Source organism: Mustela nivalis (assembly GCF_964662115.1).
Source record: "Mustela nivalis genome assembly, chromosome: 15".
Taxonomy (NCBI): domain Eukaryota; kingdom Metazoa; phylum Chordata; class Mammalia; order Carnivora; family Mustelidae; genus Mustela; species Mustela nivalis.
In genome coordinates this window covers 87,773,746-87,798,157 of record NC_139034.1, presented here as the reverse complement: position 1 = coordinate 87,798,157, position 24,412 = coordinate 87,773,746, and the positions used below count along the sequence as shown (strand labels likewise).

The 24,412-nt window shown below is 53.0% G+C and overlaps 1 long non-coding RNA gene across 1 annotated transcript in view; it reads right to left on the bottom strand.

Annotated features, from left to right (window-relative positions):
* Window positions 1–24,005, bottom strand: part of LOC309848988 — a 315,644-nt gene extending 291,639 nt beyond the window's left edge. The window contains exon 1 of the long non-coding RNA XR_014303390.1: window positions 23,885–24,005. This is a non-coding gene — a long non-coding RNA (uncharacterized lncRNA). The remainder of the gene's footprint in view (window positions 1–23,884) is intronic.
* Window positions 24,006–24,412: the final 407 nt, after the last annotated feature.

Genomic DNA, 24,412 nt, shown 5'->3' with positions numbered 1-24,412 from the left:
AGCGACACGGAGCAACCATCTCTGACCGCGGATGTTTACGGTCAGGGTGTGTGTAACTGCAAGAGGAAAACCAAACGTGTGCGCTCGTGCAAACAGCCTCGTGTCACACTCTACGTGGATGTCACAGACGAGCTTCGTTTCCAACACCTCCACGTGTCCTCGGGCCTCCCTGCGTCCCCGGGCCTGCCTCCGGTCCCTGCTGAGGGAAATCTTCAAGGCCAGAGCACGGGGCTCCCCGAAGCTCTTCTGGGACGGACCGACAGGTTTATAAGGTGAGCCTGGGAACATCCTTTCACACTGAGGAAAAGGGATGTGTGGCCTGTTCGTCCTGCGGATAAATGTTAGTGATCGATGGGTAAATACGCTGTGTCAGAGCTCACGGGGCCAACCTCAGTTTACGCTGGAAACGGCAGCTGTTCCAGTGTGCTGTGTGTGTGCTAAAGACCTCCTCCGACTCGTTTCGCCGCATCACCCAGTGTGGACAGGGAGCCCCAGACATCACTGTGAAGGCCTCACAGCACGCGGGACCACAATGCTGGCATATCTACATGCGGACGGTGTCGGCTGAAATCAATACTTCTCAACGGGAGGCAGTTTTGCCCCCAGGAGACAGCGGGCAACGTCTGGGGACAATCTGGGTCGTCACTCTGGGGGCGGGGGTGCTCCCAGCAGGGAGGGAGGCCAACATCCCACGGTGCACGACGCACCCCCCACCCCGCCCCAGGTAAGAAGTCTTTGTTGCAAACGTGGGCAGTGCTGAGCTTGAGAAACCGCGGGCAAGCGGACAGACATCCGGTGGAGGAGACCAGTCGGCCTGAGAGCCTTGTGCACACGTCAAGACCAGATACGGAAAAGCACTCAAATTTTCATCCTCCTGGTTCCTCAGCTTCTGAAATTCAAACACAAAAAGGGCAAAGTTGAAAATATATTTTCAGCTCTATTTTTCTTTCCACCTGGAAAATAAACGGTCCAGGGAGGGGGGAGGGAACGGAGAGGTTCTCTCTCCTTATTCCCTGACTTCACTAGAGAAGTGAAAAAAAGACCAGAAAACAAGTGGCTGCCCACTGAAGGGCGGGCCTCGGGGGATCAGTCGCGCATCCACCAGCCGCTCACAGGGACGCGTGGCACACCCAGGTCCGGGCGGTGGGACGCGGGGTGTCGGGAGACAGTGGGGGGCGCTCGCGTGCTCAGAATCGACGCGAGTCAGCACGGGAGTGTGCGGAGGAGACTGGGCCGGCTCAGGTTTTCACTTTCCTTCTGTCGGGGCCGTTGAAATTTCCTCCAGGTTTCAAACCCCGCAGCCTCTAGACCCAAAGAAATGGCAGTTAGTGACGCAGGTGACCACGCTGGCCGTGCCATCTCGTAATTTCTGAAAGCAAGTCCATCGAGCCCCACGGTTGTTTGGCCGTCGCCTCTGTGAGGAGTCGCACACGGGAACTCTCTGGCCGATTTCCGCCGCCCTTTATCTCAGAACGCAACAGGGAGCGGAGCGCTCCGGGACCCCCGCGCCGTCTCTGGGGCCGCCGGCAGTAAGCGCGCGTCTGGGGGAGAAGGTCTGACGGGAGCCCCGTCACTTCGCGTCCCATTGTTTCATTGATAAAAATGATCCGGGAAGCGGGAGAATATATTAACCGTTTCCTTTGGTTTTCCATGGAGAAGGCTGAAGACATTTCTAAAATAGATCTATTTTCTTTTCATTCTACAGAATAATGCATGAATGATTATAACATATGCTCTATCTCCCATTTTTTTCTCAGTCCGTGGAAAAGTGCCTGACGCCGTAATCACAACTTGTTAGGTTTTCAATCTGATGCTGTCCCATTTTATCATGGTAGTTAAACGTCCATTCTTGTTCGGTGTGATAAATGTTATGGCCATTTAACAGTAACGAATAAGAGAGACATGTTAAACCAAATATTGCTTCAGATTGTGTCTTTTATTCTCCTTTATCATCATATCTTAATTTATAGTATAATCATCATTATCACAACTGTCAGCCTCATTTAACCTCGCCCGATCTCCCGTGATTCTTTGCTGTCAGCTCTGATTGCCTACCTTCTGCTGACTGCCTGATAATGGCTGACAGATTAGCCCTCCCCAAGAGGAAGACAATGATATATAGAACAGCGCGGCTCGCGCTATATATTAATGAGGGGCTGGCAAGGCTTTGATAAGGCTGCGGAATAATCCGTCAGTGCAAGAAGGAGCTTGTAAAAGCGGGAGGAACATTTCGTGGGAGAAGCACCTGGGAAGAAGTAATGACCCAGCCGCGAACTGCCTGTCAGCTGCCGTCCCTCCGTTGTCATTAACATCAGATACCGGCGTGCGGGTAACCTGAGAAGTTTATCAGCCCCGGATCCAGCCCCGCTCTCTCCACCGCGTGCCCACCGCCCCGTCTCTTACAACATATTTAGCAGGGCGGCAATTAATAGCTCATTTTCCTTGGCATTAGGAACTGTTTATCTTCTGAACCGGCTCTTATCAGGGCTGTTGCGGGTGAAAGGCGAGAGTCATTGGCGCTTTTTGTGTCTGGTTGTCGCACTTACTCAGCAAGGCCCGCTTTGCCACGAGACGCGGCGCTTCGGATGGCTACTTGAGTCTGAATGCGCCGTTATTACAGGTATTATGTGAAATTGCTTGTGTTATGTGAAGGGGATTAGGGGGCTCTGGATCGATAACTTAGTGGGCGTCGGAGTGATTACAGTGCTCCGTCAATTTTCCCCATTCGGCTGTCGGTGTTGGCTTACACCACGCCACCTCTTTCATTCACATCAAATCACTCATTTCATTGGTAAATTCTATATATCTCAATTTACTTTAAGTAGCTGATTTGTGTAAAATAAACTGACTTCCTCTTTTGTGTGTGCAACAGGCCTAACCCCAGAGAGGAATACCACATGTAAACACAACCAAGTTCTTTGTCCCTTGCCAAGCGTCGCGTGGGGCGCCGGGGCTGCCGTGACACACGGTAGCGGTGGTCGGAACACCTCGCCGCCCCAGGCTTTGTCTGGGCCACATCTCGCCTCCTCATCTGTCTCCGCCCCTCAGTGTGGGGAGGCCCCTGGGACCTGCCCAGCCTCCCCGGGGGCAGGCGGACGGACTCGATAAGCAGGTACACCTGCCCACCACCCCCGCTCCCTCGTCCCTGTTTAGTTCCGTCCCCACCCTGGTGGGGGGGGGGGCTGTGCTGCTGGGCCACAGCAGACCCTGCCCTCGAATGTGTGGGCCACAAGCCCAGCCCCGAGCCCTCACCTCAACCTGCCCACAGGCTTGCGCTCCGCACGAGCGTCCCCAGCTTCACTCTCTTCCTGCTCTCGTGGGCGCACACGCGCAGGCACCTGCCCGACGATGCTGTCGGAACGTGCAGAGAACACGGCCGAGAGCAACGGGCGAAGGGAACCGTCAGAGACACGAGAAATGCTTTAGGACCAAAGTCCCGATTGTCTACACCAGTAGGAATTTTCTAGAAGGATCAGACCCGGTAGGATGCGGGCAGATTCCGTTCCACCTTTCCACAATCTCCATGTGCCAGGGATCACGCTCCCTTTGGGAATTGTCTTTTGAACCTTAACTTGACACTCTCATCAGTGTTTCCTAGTACGTCTGCCCTAAGAGTGGCCCTTGGAAAACTGTGTACTTTTCCACGGATAAATAAAACTTACATACACAAAGTATTTACAGAATCATCAAAAGCAGTCCCCGCAGAAAGCCTCCCCCAACAATTGTCTATGGCTCCAACAGACAAATGAATAAACCACTAGATTCACCAACCTATTAATGTGCACAATTTCTGGTACTGAAACGACTGAAATAATAGACCGGAGAGGGGGAAGATGGGTTTATTGTCTGTCCTGGCATAAGATGTCCTTTGCATAAAAATATACAGATTAATCCTGCACATCTGCGGCTTTCACAGTCACTCACTCACTTCTGTATATTTCTGATATATTTTGCACAAGTTATAAAGCCAGGAGGAAATACAGGATTCTATTTAAAATGTGATGAATAAAAAAAGTCCCTAAACTGTGTCTGTATTTTCGAAACAGCCCTATTGTCCCAGAGAGCATAATATTATTTAATATGGAGCTGAAATGGAGTATCTTCAAAACCTGCCATTTCTTGGCCCAGTACACGTCAGCCTTCCTGCAAGGCGCCAGGTTCGCGACGTGATGCACGTGTCCGTGACACGAGGGCGAGTTGGACGATGTAGTGGGACGTTCTACTCGCCATCTGGGTTAGCATGGCGGCGAAATGGCAGAAGGGACGGGCCGGCGGAGCGGGCGGCAGCGGCCAGGGGACTGGCCCCACGCTCCGGGGTGCGCTCCCCGGCGGGCGGTCGGGTCCCGCGGGCCTGCGGGCATGCGGCTCCCCTCCCGCTCCCGGCCCCCAGCCGGCCCGGCCGCCTGCAGTCTCCTTGCCAGGCCTGGCTGCGGGCACCGCACCGCTCAGAAATACCATCCGAACCCCCTCAGGGAACAAAATCCAGGAACACGTGACAGGCTCTGATGCGTGCCGAGGACAGACTCGTGTTCTCAAATCGCACACGGTTTTCATTTAGACACACAGGTCCGCTGGTATCAATGACCAACTTCGCAGGGTATCTTGAGCGGGGCAGCACGCCACACACTGGGAGTGGGACAGGCTTGGAGTGGGGGACACCCATGGGTGTGCAAGACACGATCCTTGCTCTCGAGGAGTTAATGGTCTCCCCAGACAGACGAGCTAGAAACGTGCGGGTGAAAATGTGATCACAGTGAACTTGAAGAGTGTCCCCGCACCGGCGGACGGAAGATCCGGCAGGACCGCGGAGCGTCACCCGTCAGACCAGCCCTGCGTGAGAACGACTGTGACCCGGGGATAAAAAGCTCACTCGTAGCTGGGTTAACCGAGGGAGGGATCAGAGTGCGGGAGATTTGAACAGAACTTGGCGCCCGAGGATAAGCACGACGGCCCCAGGCGTCCCTGAGCAGACACAGGGCCGTGGACTTGCTCCTAAGGGAAAGTCCAGTTTGATGGAAAAGAAGCACGAGGCTGGCATGACGTGCGTATATGAAAAGCTGATGCCCAGAAAACCCCAGTTTCAGAGGAGCGATAACTCACTTGTAAATAGCCTGTCCTCTGCAAACCCCTAGAGTTATGTCTGACATCACACAAAGGATGTACACACTGCGTCATCGTTCCCCAACAATAACAAAAATTCAATTAAGGACTCACAGGCATCTCTGAAGCAGCGACCAGATTCACTCAGGGAAACAATGCCGCCTGACAAAGTTCCAGAAAATACTCCTGTCCTAACAGCCCAGCACCGTTCACTCACGATCTTCATCACATGCCGAACAAACGGGATAGCCAGAAGGCCGGTGTCGGGTAGAACAGGAGGGGAAACGTGTAGACGGAGCCGTGCGCCCGAAGCTACAGTTCCCCGCTGGTCTGTACTCCATACAACACAGACAGCATCAGGGGGTCACCGCAACAGAACTACAGAAATATCACAACTTAACGAGGAACTGAAAAGGGGCAGCCCTCACAGCTTACGGGATTTTCCTATTTCGATTGGCCAGAGAGAACTGGAAGCGAAAAGGAATAGATAACGTGCCTAATTTCCCTGGGTCCGTCTGCTCTATTATTACGAGTGCTGTGCGCGTCGAGGAGGGAACTGCCCCACGCCCCGTCTCTCCCTTCAAGATGCATCGAGAAGGCAGCTTGGTTACCAGACAGCATCTGAAAAGGGCCATCCCCCAAACGCTCGTGCTTTGGAATATGAGATTCTTCCCTGCACCGGAAATAGGACCCGGCGCACTGCCAGCGGCAAGCGAACAAATACGTCTGGAAGAACGGGAAGAGTGAACCAAGAATGGACGACCGTATCTAGAAGATGCGAGACGACATGACCTGGCGGGGGAGGGGCTTTGCTCACCTCCTTAGGCTCACGTTTTTCCCAAACCAAAGCTAATTTCGGGACTGCTAGTAGGTTGTTAATGGTATACCTTTGGGCTCTGAATTCTCCTTAAATATGAGCTTCATTTTGATGACTAAGCTTTTATCCTTTTGCCACGTAATTTTCATCCAGAGAGGAATCAGTACAATTTAGGTGAAACTATGACAGGACCATTAAAAAGGGGAAGACTTTTCTGCAGTGTTGGGCCATGTTGCCGCCTGTTGTAGACCCCACTGCGAGCCCCGGCGGGACCCCCTGTGAGAATCCCTGACCGGGGGTGACGGTGGGTTGGGCAACTCGCACGTGGCGCCGAGCGCCCCTCCTGCCGCTGCCGTGCTCAGTGCCGGAGCCGAGCCGGCGGAAGACCCTGCATCCGGGCGGGCCCTCGTTCAGGTCCAACGCCTCCCTCCGTCCACGCAGAGGGTGGCGTCGCATGTGACCTCTTCCAGGCGCTGAAGGCGGGCAGGGACAGGGGAAGCGCCACCTGCATTCGGTTTAAACTAACTTTGCGTCCTGGTTGGACTAGCTCGGCACAGGGCAGCCGTCAGAAGCGGGCTGACGGAGAGGGGCTTTCCCTCCTCCACGCTGCTTCTTGCTAACCAGTCCTCCTCGGTATTAGCTTGTTGGCTACTTTGAAAAGCGAGTGTTTCAGTTGTAAGTCTGCCGCCAGGACCTCCTCCCTCGTAGGGGACAGGGCTGGGGGAGAGTGGTCACAGGATCTGGGGGCGACACAATTAACGGTTCACATGGAGACTCCTGGGGCCCGCGGCCACGGCCTGTGGGCGACGCTCCGCGGGGGGCAAGGGCCGCTCCTTCCAGAAGCGGCTCGTTGGGGCCGTTCAGGCTGCTGCCCCCCGAGGGAGAATGCCTTCTCCTAGCGAGGAGGGGCGCTCGCCCCAGAAAGGGAGACGGACGTAAACACGGGGAGTAGTCAGCCGTCACGGAGGTGAACACACGGTCCTGCTCGGAGGAAGAGAGAGAAGAAGAAAAAAACAAAAGCAAGAAAGGAAGGGGCCCGTCTAGCTCGCACGTGATCCAGGACCCCAGTTGTCATTCCGCATTCCAGATGGTTCCCTGCTCTGGAAGGCAGCTGACAACACAGGGTCTCCTTGCTACGTTATCGTGGGATCTAGTAACAGCACAGAGGGAACGTTAGCGATTTTTGCTCTTATTTCCTAGAACAAAACCGAACGCACAAGGGGGCGTCTACACGTGGATTCGCATCGTGAGATGAGCCCATGTGCTTGGGGACCCCACGCGGCCGCCCCAGGCGCCCAGCACCCCGAGTTCTCCAAGCACCACTGCTGTCCGCCTGCACCCCAGGGGCCCGGCGGCGGGGGCTAAGGCATCCACGCCTCCCCCAGAGCGGGCTCCGGGTCTGGGGAAGAGAGGAGGGAGGAGGCCCGGGCGCGAGGGCTTGCACATTCCCGCAGCCAAGGTGGGCTCCGGGCGGCAGGCCACCTCCCCACCTCCCTGATGAGAACGTTCAGGCTGAACAGGCAGGGCTCCCTCCCCAGCCCAGCCGGCTCCTCCTCCGAGGTGTCCGCATACCTCCTGCCTTTTGTCTCAAGCGGAGGGTTTAATAGCTAAAGTAACTGAAAAGGACTAACAACAGCGAGGCTCCGGTTTCCAGAGTAACCGTAAAAACAGACCCCAGTCTCCATGGCAAAGAGAAAAGCTATTTGCCGCAGCCTTTTCAGACCTCAAGGGGACACTGACAGCTTTCCTATAATCACTCCCGATTATTTGTAGCAACTAACTATATTATAATGTTAACTAGAGGAGGTCTTTGAAAATATGTGGGCTCACAAAAAGGAAGAAAACACGCACTGGGTTTTCCTCTACTTTAGCTATGAATACATTACCAATTTAAAATTTATAAAACCGTCTGCTCTAATCACTCGAGCCCAGGAGGGTAATGGCCATCTCTGAGCACGCTTTCATTCTCGGAGGGCACCTCCGTCCACTGAGCAGCCTACACCAGCCGAGGCGGCCCCAGTGTGTGCGTCGCTGGCAGAGGGCAGCAGGGAAGGGACACGCGGCGTGTATCCATTTTATTTCCTCTGCTGTCACTCGACTATCCTTCATGTGCACGCGGTGACTGCTGCTGCATTCAGCGTTGGCGAGACGTGCCCAACTCATCTTACACGTACATGCACGCGTGTGTGTGTCCCCGATCGGCGAGGCTGCAGGACCTACGAGCCCATGACCAAAATTGCCCGCGTACATCGCACGTGTGGCCGCGGCCAGAGCTGGCCGACCAGTGGTTCGCTTCTCAGGGCCCCAAGAGGCAGCCTGCCCGGCCAGCCTGCACCCACTCCCCCCCAGTCCTCACAGGAGCACAGGACCTCCACGTCCGTCTCCGGCCTGTGTTTTAAAGCCAAAATCCACCTCGAGGGCCGACTTGATGCTTAGGCCTGTGATGTGTCCGACTACTAGTGTCACGGCACCGAGTGCACACGCGTCCCCTTCCCGCTGACAGCCCGGCACAGTGCTCCCAGACACCCTGTCCGGCCTCTCTGCCCTCTCCCTTTCTCTCGCTCGTCCACACACACGCGCGCACAAGCACACGCGCACGCAGCGACCAGGAGCGTGTGCCTTACTTGGCACAAACATCCTCCTCATGTCTGGAGAGATCCCTATCAAAATGTGAAGGAACACTCCACTCGTAGAAGAAGAACAATTTTGTTTTCATTTGTGGGGACAAATGTGAATATCTTCAAGGGCTATAACCAGGAAAAAACTACAATTAAAGTCCAAATAAAAATCACTTAATTTTTATTCCATATCTAAGAGCTCCCATTGAAAGTTCCCAAATTATCTCTATTAGAAGAAGTTTGGAGAATAAAATTCAGGAAATAAATATGTCATGTTACTTAGAAATTGCCTTGTTTTAAAATGGCACAAGTAAAAAAATAAAACAAATCTTGCCCAATCATTTAGGTGTTTACAGAATTAGAGATTAATCCAGGTCTGCGTTTAGTTTTTTCAATCATTTATCAGAAACAAATCTACATACATTTTGTGTTAAAATTCAGTGTGCGGATATGCAAATCCCCACTTAGCTGCTCTTTTTTCCTCTCCAGAAAGTACCCCGCATGACTAAGGCAGAAAAGGTGCTTTCAAGTACGCAGGCCGCCTCAGAGCTCTTGTCTACGCATCACATTCAGACTCAGCCCCTCGGCCCAGGAGGAATCAGCACAACGGGTAAGAATGCCCTCTCTGTCAGATTTTGTTTCTTCCCCAAGTCTATTTGAAAAAAATCCAACGTTCTTTGGAGCAAGGTCCACAAAGTTGAGTGGAGCATTGAGGTTCCTGGGGAGGGTCCCCAGGAAGGGGAGCCGAGGGCAGCCGAGGGCAGCCGGGGGCCGCGGGGCTTCTGGATGTGTGTTCCGTGCGGGAAGCGGGAGGAACGGCAAACGCTGTGGGCCCTCCACCAGGCTCACAAGGCAAAACTCCCCAAGTCCAGCGCGATTGTCTCGAATCCCGATGATGTCACATGCCCTCTCTCCCCAAAGCCTCTATTTATCAGAAAGATCTCTGCCGTACGCCCCTCCTGCTACCTGCTGGGTTTTATAAATTGCTTAAAGATAAAAGCTTACCCTGCCATAAAAAAAAGGAAGATATAATATTGAATTTGCACTAAAATGAAAAGTTTCCTGGTGCCCCTCATATATTTAAAATTGCTGTTTTCTAGCAATGAATATAATTCACTGTCTTTCCTGAAGGATAATCCCGTAAGGGTTTGACCAAACAAAAATGCTCTAATGACTGCAAATGGCTCAAATATTCTGTCCGGTGAGTTAAGTGATAAAAGTTTCTATGTTAAAAGAAATAATAAGTGGAATTTCACACATATTATAGTAATTGTGAAGCATCCAATTTACATAGAAATAATGTGGGAGAATTCTGACCATGGTGTTTTAAGTAGACGATCACGTGCGTTGCGGATACATTTAGAAGCTGCAAGTGCCAGGTATGTTTCTTGTAGCATAATGAGCCCGTAATGGAGCCTTTAAAAGCTTAAAATGTATAGTTAGATTAACCTTTATGTTTTAAGGGATTTTTTTTTCCCCTCAGAAAAAAAAAAAAAAAAAAAAAAAAGGCCAGAACTGAGGAACAGGGGATCATTAAAATCCAATTAAAGCAAAGCCCCTTTCCTTTCTCCGGCCGGTGTTTTCTGGGAGGCCCTGCTTCCGCTTCCTGTGCTTGTTGTCACTCCTTCAGATTTCTGGTAAAATCTGGTTATTTTTCTCGTCCTTGTTTAAAAATCCAAGAATTTGATGAGTTCCTGGACAAAATACAGTGACGATGCTAGAAGGAAATGTGTCTTAGGAGTGAATGCAGGGCTCCCTCCCTGGAAAAGCAGGTGACTCAAAAAAAAAAATTGTTAGATCTAAAGCAAAGTGACAGGGCTCGCTCCTCCTTAGAAGAGGTCATTGGAAATGCTCTGCTTGCTTTTTCCTTTCCCAAATTAGCCTGTTGCGGACTTTGTCTTTTATTCCAGCAAGAGGGCCCCTCTGCTTCGCCTTCCCGGAGCACAGGATTGGGCAGCAAAACCAGTTGTTAAAGAGAACGAGCAAATAAGCCCGGACGGCTGTTTGCATTCATTTGGAAGTGACTCGAGGGAAGGCGGGCGAGCGAGGTTCCGGTATCCTCCCGAGTTAGGTGCTCTCTGTGTAAACTTCTCATCACAATCTTCCTTCCTTTCCAAGACTCGGGATGCTTCCAGCCCTTTGCTGCTGCTGTCACCATCTACCAGGACTTGTCGACTGGGGCCCGGCTGCTACTCCCGACCGGACAACACGCAGCTGGCGCTGGGCGCTGTCCCGCGGCTGTACCCGCCTGCGCAGCCTCTGCAGCCCCACCCACTGGGGGCCAGCACTGACCTCCTACCCCCAGCGAGGAGGGACAGTAAAAGCTTGACCTGCTTACTGCCACCTTTCTCCTGAATGAGACCCCCCACACGGGAGCCACTGAGAACCGCGGTGGGAGGTCGTAAGCTCGCCAGCCTCTTTCCCCCGACTCGGGTCTAACTATGGCTAATTCAGGCCTATTGCATAAACACTCAAAATCGCCTAGTTTCTAATGATTCTCTCTCTCTCTTTCTTTTTTTTAACAAGATGAATGTTCAGACATAAAAAAAAATAAGAAAATAGGAACGGTTAATACATGAAATTCTGATCCTTCTGAAGACTCCTCTTTCTGACTAAACTGTAGCACTTTAGGATAAAACAGGATGAGTGAACGTTTGTCCATTTTCCCGTCTCCTGTCCTTGGGGTCAAGAAGAAACAGACAAGGACAGACGGTGTGTGAGTGTCACTAGATGATCTGTCTGCTCCGGCTCACGAGTCTACAACAATCAAATCCGCGGGCACAAAGATCTGAGAGGCACTTTCTAACGTGCTTGAGAAGACGTATGGGATAAAGAACACCGAGTCCGACAATAACGCCTTAATTCATGCACTTTGTTTTAGCATTGCCAGGTGTCTTCTAGCACATCACGTCACTGAACTTTCATAAAGCTGTTCATCCTTTGAGATGATGACTGCAAATTCAAAGGCCATCTGGCCACTCATACATCACTCACCCATCCACCGTCCGTCCACCGTCCACCCGTCCACCCGTCCACCTGTCCATCTACCCATCCGCTCATCCGTCCGTCCATTTACTCAATATTTATTAGGCCTTTGCTGTGTGCTGTGCACGCTGGGTATTGTCTGGGGAAAGACTGACTCGGACATGATTCCTACATGTAGCACACAATTTACTAAACAGAGAAATAACCTTGGCTACCTTGCCAGTCTTCTCTCTGCCTGCCAGACATGGCCAGTGGATTAGTGGGCAAATACACATGTATTACACACACACACACACACACACACATTTCAGACTCTGAAAAAATTCCTCCACATTCAATAGGCTGGAGAATAGGACAATGGAGGGAAGGAGGCGCACGTTAGCTCTTCGACTTTGAAAGAAGGTATCATTTGTCGTGCAGATTTTACGGAGTGCTAGACGTTCTCACGTGTCCGTGTGTCTGTAAACACACACACGTTCCCATACGGGGCTGTGTGAGTTCTGTGTCTCCATTGTTTCCCTGCACCACCCTGGGACACTAGGTAAGCCTCTACGTCGTGGGCCACACCTTACGTATCTTCATATTGCTGATATTTCGATGTCCACGACACACATTCCGTGAACGCTTGATGTGGGCATGACTGACCAAATGCCAGGCACAGCAGCAGGGACTGAAGATAGCTAACCAGGGCCCCATCCCATATTCCAGGGAGCATTTTGTCCAAATGGAGATATGGCCTAGACAGTGTGATTAAGGTCAAGGGTGACCCAGACAAAGGGGAGAGTGATCAATTTTGCCGGGTGGCTGGGCAGAGATTAGGGAAAATACCAAAGGAGAGGTAAACTCGTGCTTTGTCCCTGTAAGGATGGCAGACTGAATCACGCTCTGAGTCCCCACCGAAAAGATAGTTCAAGATTTCTTATAAAGGTATAAACCCACAAGGATAGAGAGGAAAGGGGAGGAGGGAGCAGTGACATGATTTGGGGAGCTGGAAAGTAGATGGATGGTTGGCCACTGATTGGACAGACTCGGGAAAGCCAGTCGAACCTCAGCAGGGGTGGGGAGGGCTGGCCCAGGGTCTTAGTCATCACCAGCACCCAGGACCTCTGAAGGCTATGAATCAAACGGGGACAGAAATTGATTAAAAGTCTTCAATCAATCAATCAAGACAGATTGATTAAAAGTCTCCTTTATAAGTGGTCAGGAACCTGGATCAACATTCCCAAGGCAGACAAGCTGGGAATGCCCCCCCAGCCCCAATCCCAGCAGGAGACTACGGGTTTATCCTCCAGAGGGAGTGAAGGGAAAGATGGTGGGGAAGCATCACATTACAAAAGAGTAAAACGAAGTAAAACTGTGAACATTACTTTGTCCTTTAGCTCCTTCACTTGCTAGGCTCTCAGAACGTGAGCCATCAGGCCTTCCACAATCCAGACAGGAGGCTGGGCCATCTGATTAGGCTAAGAAAAAAGATGTAGTGATGCTAAATTAAAGTCCCCCAACTTAAAGTAATAGCTCCTTAACAACAAATTCCACAACCATCAAACCCCATCTGCAAGTCTGGGACTTCTGATCCATCAGCCTCTAGAGCCTCCCCCTTAAATATGAGCAAAGAACCAAGTATCATCAGGCATATGAGCAAAGGCTCTAAAATGAAATGCAGAGCTTACGACAATCCAACAAGCAGTAAAACATTTACTTAGATAAATCAAAGGCCATACAAGAAAAAGAAAACTTTATAGAAATAATCATTAGTATCTTTAGGGATATAAGACATGATATATTGAAGAAACAAGAACAGGAGACTATAAAAAGGAATAATTTAGAGAATGAAATTGAAATTAAATATATGATGTCAGAAATGAAAAACCTATAAGATTGAAATATAAGGTGCAGTAGACCTCCCAGAAAACAAGCAAAACACAAAAAGACAGAAAGCAGAAATAGAAATTTAGAAATAGAAAAGTGGACATAAAGACAAGAACATCAGACTCTTAGTCCACGAAGAGTTCTGTAGGAGAAAACCATCACAACAGAGAAGGGGAAATCATCCAGAACACAAGTTTCTAAATTGAAGACGCCCAATGCTGCCCAGAACAATGGATGAAAAAGACTTACATCAAAGTACGGCATTATGGAGTTCCAAAACAGAAGAGCAATAACGAAGGTCACATACAAAGGGTCAAAACATCAGCCTTCTCAAGAACCACCAAAGAAGCTGGAAGATAGTAGAGAAATGTCTTCAAAATCCTGGTTGAAAACCATTTCAAAACAAAAACAAACTGGTGTAAGGTGGTTTTAATTTGAATTACACCATTGGTGGGAATGCAAGTTGGTGTAGCCACTTTGGAGAACAGTGTGGAGATTCCTCAGGAAATTAAAAATAGAGCTTCCCTGTGACCTTGCCATTGCACTCCTGGGTATTTACCCCAAAGATACAGATATCGTGAAAAGAAGGGTCATCTGTACCCCAATGTTTATAGCAGCAATGGCCACGGTCGCCAAACTGTGGAAAGAACCAAGATGCTCTTCAACGGATGAATGGATAAGGAAGATGTGGTCCATATACACTATGGAGTATGATGCCTCCATCAGAAAGGATGAAGACCCAACTTTTGTAGCAACATGGACGGGGCTGGAAGAGATTATGCTGAGTGAAATAAGTCAAGCAGAGAGAGTCAATTATCATATGGTTTCACTTACTGTGGAGCATAACAAATAGTATGGAGGACAAGGGGAGATGGAGAGAAGAAGGGAGTTCTTCTAGGAAGGGGAGGTGAACCATGAGAGACTATGGACTCTGAAAATCAACCTGAGGGTTTTGAAGGGGCGAGAGGTGGGAGGGTGGGAGAGCCTGGTGGTGGGTATTAAGGAGGGCACAGATTGCATGGAGCACTGGGTGTGGTGCAAAAACAATGAATACTGTTATGCTGAAAAGAAATAATAATAATAAAAAAAAAAAACACCACACACAGAAAAAAAAAAAACCCAAAGACAAATTAAAGATCATTCTCCCACCTAAGTTGCAAGATGTTTACCACCCATGTATACTTGATGAGAAATCTACCAAAGGAGGTGCTCCAACAAGAAGAGGGAGTGAATTGGGAAAGAGAAAAAGAGGGGAACAGGCAAAGGGAACCATCCCAGGTTCTGGTGGGGTGGGGTCCCAGCAAGTCAGCTGTGCCACAGAAGGGACTGGAAATGAGTCCAGATCAGAAAAGGCTAGAGGCCCAAAAAGAGATCCTACAAAAAGATGAATGATAATGCATCAGTGTACTGAAAGTATGGAGAGACTTAGATAATTAGATGAGGGTTTGGGTTGTGATTAGCTATAAACACACAGAAACCAAAGGGGGAAAAGACAGTTGTTAACTCCAAGAAACATGTGGGAAAGGAAAAGTCATCGTGGTGGATGGCATGTCCTGACTGAGCAGCATCTACACGGCAACGTGAGGTAACATAAAAACACCTGAAGTATGTGCAAACAGTATCACTGGGAGCACAGGGCTGTGGGGGGAAGAAAGCTAGCCCACGTTTTCATAGTGGGAAAGCAACAAATGAATGCCTAAAACTAAAAACTTGGAAAGTAGCAATGCAAGCACTCTTCTTTAGAAACACGAGATAAATACCAAAAAAATCAGAGAAGGGTTGAGCAGAAAGCCACAGAGAGATATTTGCTCTGTGCAAATATTGGAGAATGACTTACTTTTTAACTATCTGCATACTTACTGCTTAATAACAATTAAACTAAAATAAGAGTAAAGAATTCATTGGCATTTACCAGCAGGTAAGAGGAAGGAGCCCTATTTCCTTCAGGGACACAGAGATAAGGAACAACTTCAGGGGTTTGGGTGGAATGGGCGTGCTGCACAGGTCACAAGCAGAGAGGTGAGGGACAGGACAGAGAAACGGACAGAGGCCTCATTCCGGAGGATCATGTATTGTCTACAGTGAACTGGGGCGCTTCCACCGTAAGCACTGGGATACTCCTCCACGGCACCATCTGAGACAGTCTGCCGGAACGGCTCTGTTGGTGATGAGGTGCCAAGCTTGAAGGTGGTCAGCCTTAGAGGCAAGCTCGGCAGGGAGGCCACTGTGGCATCTCTGTGGACAGGTAGAAAAGAGGAGACAGATTTAGGAGATCTTGAAGAAGAAAACACTGAATTCAATATCCATCTTGGCTGAGATTTAGGCTGGAGAAATCCTGTCTGGGAACCAACTGTGGCTTGGCAACTGGGTCAATGGCGAGGCTAGTCCAACAAGACTAGAGCCCTGGGAGGGCCGGGCCCCCCCTCTCCTATCTGACAGCGAATGATTTCCTGGGACCACGCCTGCACGTGGCGGGTGTGAGAGTTCATGAAGGAAAGCAGCTTTCCCATCGCGAGGGCCATTCTCCTTGTTCTGTCCCCTTGCAGGTGGGCTGGGGTGGACATGATCCCGGGGCCCTCGGAACGCCATGCTGGGGAGCTGGGGGCACCAGTCAGAAGGGCGGGCACCCTGAATCACCGCCTGGAGAACCGCCCGGCCACGCACACCCAGGCGTCTGCTTGGGAGGAGGGAATGAACTCGTACTGGGTTGAGCCTGATGCCGGGGTTCCGTGTGGTTCAACATAGATGCCACGGCCACAGTGGCTGCAAACTGTGGGCCAGCTCGTGCCTCTGGAGGACGCAAACGCAGGTGGTCCGTTTCCCTCCAGGACATAGTCCCTGCCCTGACTAGGGGATGCGTCTCAGCAGAAAACCCGGTCGCCAGAAAATACTGCTTCCGGTCAGTGCTTCTGCTGGTGGGACAACAGGGCCGTGTGGCGACAGGAGAAGGCACACAGCAGATTAAGGACTGTGAGTGATCTGGAAGGAAGCCGTGCAGACGCCACTCCGAGCGGCGGTCGTGGTGCTAGGGCGTAGCGGGGAGAAGGCAGCACCCGTGCCTTCCCCCACCCCACCGGGCCCAGCCCACATCCCAGGGCAGCCACCCAGGCACCGGGAAGCACCCGCGCCGGGGAAGAATGTTTAACAACGGTCCTGGCTTCGTTAGCATCCCCGCAGGCATGCCCTTCCCGTTCCCTGGGACCACGACCTTCCAGGGCCGTTGCAGATGTAGCTAGTTCCAGAGAGGTCACACTGGGACAGCTCCGGCCCCTAATCCAGAATAGTGGTGTCCTTAGAGGAACAGAAGAAGCGGCAGAGAGAGCCATAGAGGGAGAAGACCCTGTGAAGAGAGGCAGAGATGGGAGCCGTGCTCCTACAGAACGAGGGCGCGCAGGGTGGTCAGGGGCTCCGGGAGCCAGCGGAAGCCGGGGAGGGGCCTCTCCTACAGGTTTTGGAAGGAGCGTGACCCTGCTGACACCTTGGTTTGGGGCATAGTCCCCTCAGGACGGGGAAAGAACGAGTGTCGTGTTGTTTTACCCACCCCAGCTAGAGGGGCCTGGTTTCCGCAGCCCCGGGAAACTGCTCCGATAAGGAATTAGGAAAGACAGCTCACGCTGGAGCCCGCCAGCTCGATCCCGGAGCAGACGTCCCGAGGTTGGACTCCCAGAGCAGGGGGGACCCGCCCACTGCCCCTTGGACAATGAGAACAGGCGGGCCACCCTGCTGCCAGGTCACAGCAGCGTCCGGCTAGGAAAGGCACTCGGACCCCGGGCGTGGGTAGGGGGCCACCAGCACCAGCACGTGAAGCCCCCTGTCCAGCAGGCCAGCAACACAGTAGACAGCCCGCATGGACGGAGGCCGTTCAGGCCCCTGCTCCTACAGGTTTCCCAGAGTTCCCAATCCTTCCCAGTCGAGAATTTCTTCGAGGGTCCGGGGGACAAAGCCCAAGGCACAGAGCACCTCTTATTCCCCAGCCACGGCGTCCCCGCCTGAGGAGATCTGGAAGCGTCTGCTCCAGGGCCGTGGAATGAACTGGGACGCCTCAGCGCATGACCAGATCGGGGGGCAGAGAAGGTCTGCTTGGACCCACAGCTCCTAGATGAACAACGGGCGACAGGTCAGGTGCTCTGCAAACCCCCACACCCTTCAGCAGCCTCAGCCCTGCCCACTGGGGCCCAGCTCTCCTGCACCCCGACCCCCGGGTCCCTGTAACTTGCCGTGACCTCCGACCTCCGACCTGCTTGGCCAGCTCGCCACGCCGGACTCACCGCACTGGACTCTCCTCCAGCGTCACACTCCAGAATCTGTTGCGACCATGGGCCAGACTCCAAAACTATCCCGGAAACGGCCAAACTGGAAAGGCCTCTCCAGGCCGATGCCCGTGTTTCGAGACTGACGGGAACATACACGTATCTGTCTCCATGTCCAGTACGACGGGACGGACGGAGAACACGTCCCTCGCTCTAACAGGGTTTGAACCCTCCAGGCCCACAGGCCGCCTTTGGCCTCCGGAGCGGAGTGCCGGACCCCACGAGCAGTGGGCACCTCCTGGTGTTTGCCGAATGGAAATGAACTGTCGTGGCATCTGAGGGCGTGTTCACCTGATTGGGTCGTTCGCTGGCTTTAGCCACCCAAATTGCTTGGGAGGGCGGAGCAGCCCCGCCTGAACCCCGCCTGGGCGGCCTCCTCTGGGGCCCACGGACGTGGGGGCTGCAAGTCACATGCGGCCGGGCGAGAGAAGTCACCTGCCCCGCGGCTGCCAGCCCGACACGGGCCAGTCCCCGGCGCTGGGGGCACGGACGCTCCCACCCGGTGATGTTTGTGCGTCTGGCTGGTGGGCGTCTCTCCACTCCCTGAGCTCTGCGGTCCAGACCCGTGGAGGGGGAGGACAGCTCGGCTAGTGACAGGGCCTGCGCTGCTCCCCGGCGCCAGTCAGCGATGGTCCTCATTACTGCCCTGCTCAGCCTGCCTCACCTGCCGCGGGCAATTATCCTGAGGACACATGGCTCCAAACCATAGGTTTCTGGTTCAGTTGTGCTGATGGGCCTGAGCGCCCGCCGGTGGGGCGGGGCAGGCGCCATGACGGGTGTCATTGTCCCTCCACTCTGGGAGCTCAGATGGTCCTTGCCAAGTCATTTGCAAGCATCTTCTCTTGGGATTCAGGATAAGAGTGTTGGTGAGGTTTGCTGCGTAGCAAGTGATCCCCAAAACTTAGTGACCAAGAACGATTTATTATTTTGTATGTTGGCCCTGGTGTCCCCTCTGCTGGCCCCATGTGGCTCCCTCCAATGGCTGGTCTCCCGGAGGGCTGGCGAGGCTGTCCAGCACCTGCATATCAGGTGGTTGGTGCCGGCTGATGGCCAAACCACCCAGGTTCTCCTCCATGGGCCTCTTCCAGCAGGCCAGCCTGGCTTCCTCCACTGGGGGTCTCGGGCAGGATGTCAAGAGGTGAAGGCAGAGGCTGTAAGCCCTCCCAGGGCAGCGCCCCAGAGCTGCCCTCTGTCATTTCACTGTATTTAGTTGCTCAGAGGAGGTCACACACCAGCCAAGAATCCAAGGGGGAGGCAGGGACAGACCCTGCCTCTTGATGGGAACACTGCCGAATGACATTGCAACAGGGCGTGTGTGCCTGAGGGGAAGGAATGTGTGGCTCTATTTTGCAGTCTGCCCCAGGAATAAATTCGGCTCAGGGTCATTCCTCTGTTCAGTTTGGTTCCTCCTCCACGGGGCCCTGACCATGTGTGACGCGGGCCTGAGTGGGACTGTGTCCTGTCCCTCACGGCCTGCAGGTGCTGCGGTTGGGAGTGACCGAGCGGTGTGCTCGGGGCGGTGCCACAGAGAAGCCCAGGTGCCGCGAGTGCCGGCGATGCCCCGGGAGGGCGCACCCGGGAGACGCTGTCGCGTGCCGTCGCCGAGCGGGCCCGGCCTCGGGGAGAAGGTCGCAGGGAAGGGGCGGCGGACGCAATGGCAGGCCGGCCGCGAGGAGCGCGACTCGCCGGGACTGAGCACCCGCTCGGCTCGGGGCTCGGCAGAGTGACCAGGAGGACCAAGGGCCTGGAGAGGCCTCGGCACGGCTCCACACAGATGCCGGCGGCGCTCTCAGGGCGACGCGAGGTTGAGGGCGGGCGGAGAGGAGGAAGCGGCTCTTCAGGCATCAACTCCCCGCGACGGAGGCCCGAGCGGGCGCCGCCCCGGGCCCTCCTTCCACAGCCGCCCGGCGGCCAGTCCCCTTTCTCCTCACTCTGCGCTTGGGAATGTTTTCCCTAAAGCCCCCCTCCAGCTGCTTCCTTAGAGACGCGGGCCTCCAGGCGTCCACCCGCACTGTGGCCCCGCGTCCCTCTAGCCTCCGCGACCCCTGCAAGGTGACGCCCAGACGACGCGTCGGGAGGAGTGCGCCAGGGAGTCGCGTCCCGTTGGCCACCACGCCCGGCGAGGCTGCTCGTGGGGTGCTCGTGGCCGGCTCCCCCTTCCCACCCGTCCTTCCGTCGCTTGTCCTCAGCCTCTGCCCCCGCCAGTGCCTGTGCAGCTGCCCAGCTGCTCCCCGTCTCTCCCGCATGCCACAGCCCGCCCTCACTCCTGCACAGCCGTCCCTGGGGTCTTCCCAACCGAAAAACCAAATCCTGGAGCCCCGTCCTATTGTCCAAGGACAAAGAGGATCCCGCCTGCCGGGACACAGCGTCCACAGTGACAACGGAGCGGGGGCGCGGGAGCACAGGGGCCTCGCAGACAGACGGACAGAGCCGCTCGCCTGCCCACTGAATCAGCTGTTTCCTGGCATTCGGAGAAGGGGACGGACAGACACAAGGCAAGGGGCCTCCAAAAGCTGGGACGGGCACGACCCCCCACGTGGAGAGCCACCGCGTCGGGGAGGAGAAGGGCCTGGCTTGGGGAGCGACCGCGCCGTCCGGAGCGTCCGCTGGGAACTTCTCGCGCGTGCCTGGTCGTCAGGCTCCTTTTTGTTCTCCTCCAGCCTCGGTAAGAGCTGGCTCTGCTTGCCGCGGCCTGAAACAGCTCAGGGGCCCAGGCTGCACTGAGCATGACCGAGGAGGGCAGGAGAGCCCGCAGGGGCAGGGGCCCTGCGGCTCTGAGGCTCCGTCGTGCAGGCCTAGCACCGGGAGATCGCACAAGAGAAGTCAGCGTAAGCGGCCAAGGCCTGCCCTTGAAGACGTGGCAGAGGCCCGGCCCTTGCCGGTGCGGCCCCAGCCAGGAGGCGGACAGCCCGTGGGCAGGTGGGGTGAACACGAATCCTTCTGGAAGGCTCCTAGGCCTACAGCAGCAGGAGGGCCGGGACAGGAAAGGCGCATGTGTCCCAGGGCCTGGCGACCGTTGTCCTAGGACAGAAGCCTGCAGGCGGGCCCCGAAGGTTCCGCGTGGTCCCCCACCCCCTCCCACTGCCCCCAGACAGGCCTTCCTGGGAATTTCTGGCACAAACCAAAGTCTCCCCCTTCCAAACATGCAGGGAAGGGGGAGGAAGGGAAACCAGAGGAGCACAGGCCCTGCCGCAGGTGAGAAGGAGCTTTCGCAGGGATGACACAGACGGTGTTCAGAGCAGCGGCTGACACGTGGTCGAGGCTGCACATGGCCAGCGCTCACCTCTGTCATCCTGTCACCACCACTCGGGCCACGAAAACAGTGTCTGGGCTGCCACACCAACACGCCACGCCAACAGTGGGCTGGGACAAGGTTGCTCAGTCTAACGGGTCCCCCGAGGGCGCTGCCACACAGAGCACGTCTGCCCCCCAACCCGAAGACTCATCTCCTTGAGGCGATATGAGAAGAAAAGGCGAGAACATGTCACGTTCCACTCAGACGTGCCGCGGAGCGACCGGGAGCCCACACAGCCACCATCCCGTGAACCGCACACCGGCAGGAATGTGGCTGATGTTCACAGCTCCGTGGAACCCCTGGCCCTGTGCAGCGCGGGGATGCTCGGTGGCAGGGCCCACACGCTGTGAAGCTCAGGGCCCCAGGCAGGTGCTCAGGGAGACCGCCTGGCTCCGGACAGGCCCTGGTGTCCGGCAGGGGACGGGAACCCAGCCTGGCTGACTGCTAGCAGCCCGAGAACCAGGAGAAGGAAACCAGAGTGAAGACGGGGACCACGATCAGAAGGACACTGGTGAGAGCGGAAGGGGCACGAGGTAGGGGATCAGGCAGGATCACAAAGACACGGAGACCATAGAGCTGGAATCTTCAGGAGAGCAAGAAAGTAGCCAACTGCCGGGTGCAAAACTCATCATGATTTGGAAAACAAATTTGAGATTCTTTCCTGAGTGCAATTTGAAGATCCAACAGACTTTTTAAACAGAGAGATGGAGAATATTATATACATGATGTTTTAAAAAATGGGAGGAATACCAACAAAGAACCGAAATCTCCCCAAAGTTTCCTAAAATAAAGGAAAGACACATGCTTGAGCACACGGGCAGTGAGTTAAATCTCAGGTGGAGAAAGTGACCCGGTGAAGTGGCAGGTGTTAATGGTAAAAACACACAGAAATTAGAGGAAGCGGGGCTGTCGCCAGGCCTGGCCACCGTGGGGGTGTGGCCAGGACCCCAGGCTCCCTGAAAGCATACAGCAGTGACTACGAACGCTAACACCACACCCGCCAACTTCACACGCAAAGAGCAGCGAGACCTTATGTGCAGAAACAAAGCCTCCGCAGGCAAGGCGGCCATCTCGAACTTTCGGGTCAAAGTATGGACGGAGGCAGCCAAAGGGACATGGACACAGAGCCTGACACACCAACCTCCGATGGAAACAAAGGGTGAAGTCTATACAATCCAAAATTAAACAAGAATCAAAATGTTCTTGGAAAACAAAGGATTACAAGATATCATCTTCATTATCATTTCTACCTGGCTTTAAAATCCCACATTAGATTGTGGGATGTCTAGAAAGCATTTCGGAGGGGCGGAAGCTCTCCTCCCCCTCTCTCACAGCTGAGCGCTCACGCGTGCCTCGGACAGTCTGAGGACCATCAGCTGGACTCAGCAACCGCCAGGGAGGCCACCGAAGAACCAGAACTTGAACTTTCTATTTTCCAAGCACGAGAGGTAAAAATATTCAGCTTAGGTAGCGGTAGAGAGAGGTCCATGCTAAAGACTGGTAAGAGATGCTTGAAATATCGGTGGTCGGGTGGGAGTCAACGGGAGGACGGTTCCCGTGTTTTGCCCAGGGGGCGCGGTGGGCCACGGCGCTGGGAGCCGGCGGTGCCGCGCACAGGCCAGACCTGGGGTCCCTCTCTCGTTCCCACTGCTCCTGGTTGTCTGGGAATCGGAGGAATGAGGAAGAAGAGGCAAAACTGTTGCCATTTATACACAGTAAGATTTTCCCTCCACCTCACTCTCAAGAAAATACATTGTTAAATAACACACTTGATGGTAGCCACGCAGATGGGCGGTAGGAAAACAAACATGCAAAAATTAATAACATTCCAAAATACCAACAATAATGAAAAACAGTTCAGAACAACCACACAACATTAAAAAAAAGACACTGAAATAAGTAAGAAAAATATACTTCATCAAGCAAATATTTACTGAGGGAACTGACATAAAGAAAACAGGATATATCTGTTTTCGTATAATACCCCTCGATAGCAAAGCCATTATGTATACGATAAAGATGTCAATTAACTCACTAAAATTATTTCATGAATGGAGCAAAATTCTAATCAAAATCCCAACAGCATAGCTTGACAAACCGGACTAAGTCATGTATACAAGTATAAACGGGTAAAGAAAATACGGGTCATCAAAAAGAAAACCAGGCAGGCGTGTCGCCTGCTACTCATGAGGACGCCCTGTGGGACCATGCTGATTCTTCAGCATGCAGCCCCCAGAACCCAGGTGAGCGGCTCCATGAGACGGAGAAGAGCAGTAGAAATGGACTGTGTCTTGTTCTTTCAAATCAGTGGAGAGAGCATATTTTAAATCTGCTAGAATAATTGTTTGTGACACTTTTGACACTTGCACCCACTCTATGCATCTAAATAAACTGCCGAAGGACTCCTACACAACAAAGCCAAGAAAGAACTAGAGAATATTCTATATACATGAATATCTGGCATGAGAACAGATTTCATAATCAGGACATGAAAGCAGAAACACTAAATGCTAATGGATTTGGCAACACAAAACTTTGATATATTTTACTGTTTAACAAATGTACAAGGTCAAATAACAAACTGGGACAATATTTAGAGCACATACAATACCCAAAAGTTTCTTAAGACCTCAATATATAAAGAGCACTTGTAAACCAATATGGACAAAAGCACTTCTGTAGAAGAAGGAACTGCGGATACAAAGGCAATGCAGAAAGGCAGTCCAGCAAATACCAGTCACCGCACGAAAGCTGCTGAACCTCAGTTGTGACCAAAGGAACACAGCTTAGAAGTCATGTCGTTTTTTAAATAGTCAAAATGGCGAAGATTTAAAAAACCGCAATACTTAAGTTGTCCAGCATAGACAGGAATTGGAAATCTCTCCCATACCTTACGGATGGGCACGTCCAACTGTGAGACTCCCGGAGAGCAGGTTTTCAGCACGCCTCAGAGCCTTGCGGATGTTTATCTGCTGTTGAATCAGCAATTCCATCCTGCGGTTTTTTTCCCCCTAAGGAAATAAATAAAAGTAAATGCTAAGATTTTGTTGAACAAGGATATAAATTGTAATTTTTCATATACAACAAAGAAACCCAAATGCATGTTCATCAAGAGAATAGTTTAAAATAAATCAACTCAAAATAACTATGCGTATCCATAGGGGACCGCGGTGTATTTTCACTAGTCAACTTTTTAAAATTTATTTATGTATTTATTTGACAGAGAGAGCACAAGCAGGGGGAGCAGCAAGCCAAGGGAGAGCGAGAGCAGGTTCCCCGCTGAGCAGGGAGCCCAACGCAGCGCTGGATCCCAGGACCCCGGGATCATGACCTGACGAAGGCAGACGCTTCCCCGACGGGCCCCCTAGGCACCCCTTCAGAAACCACCTGGGGCAAGCCCTGAGTAACATGGGGAAAG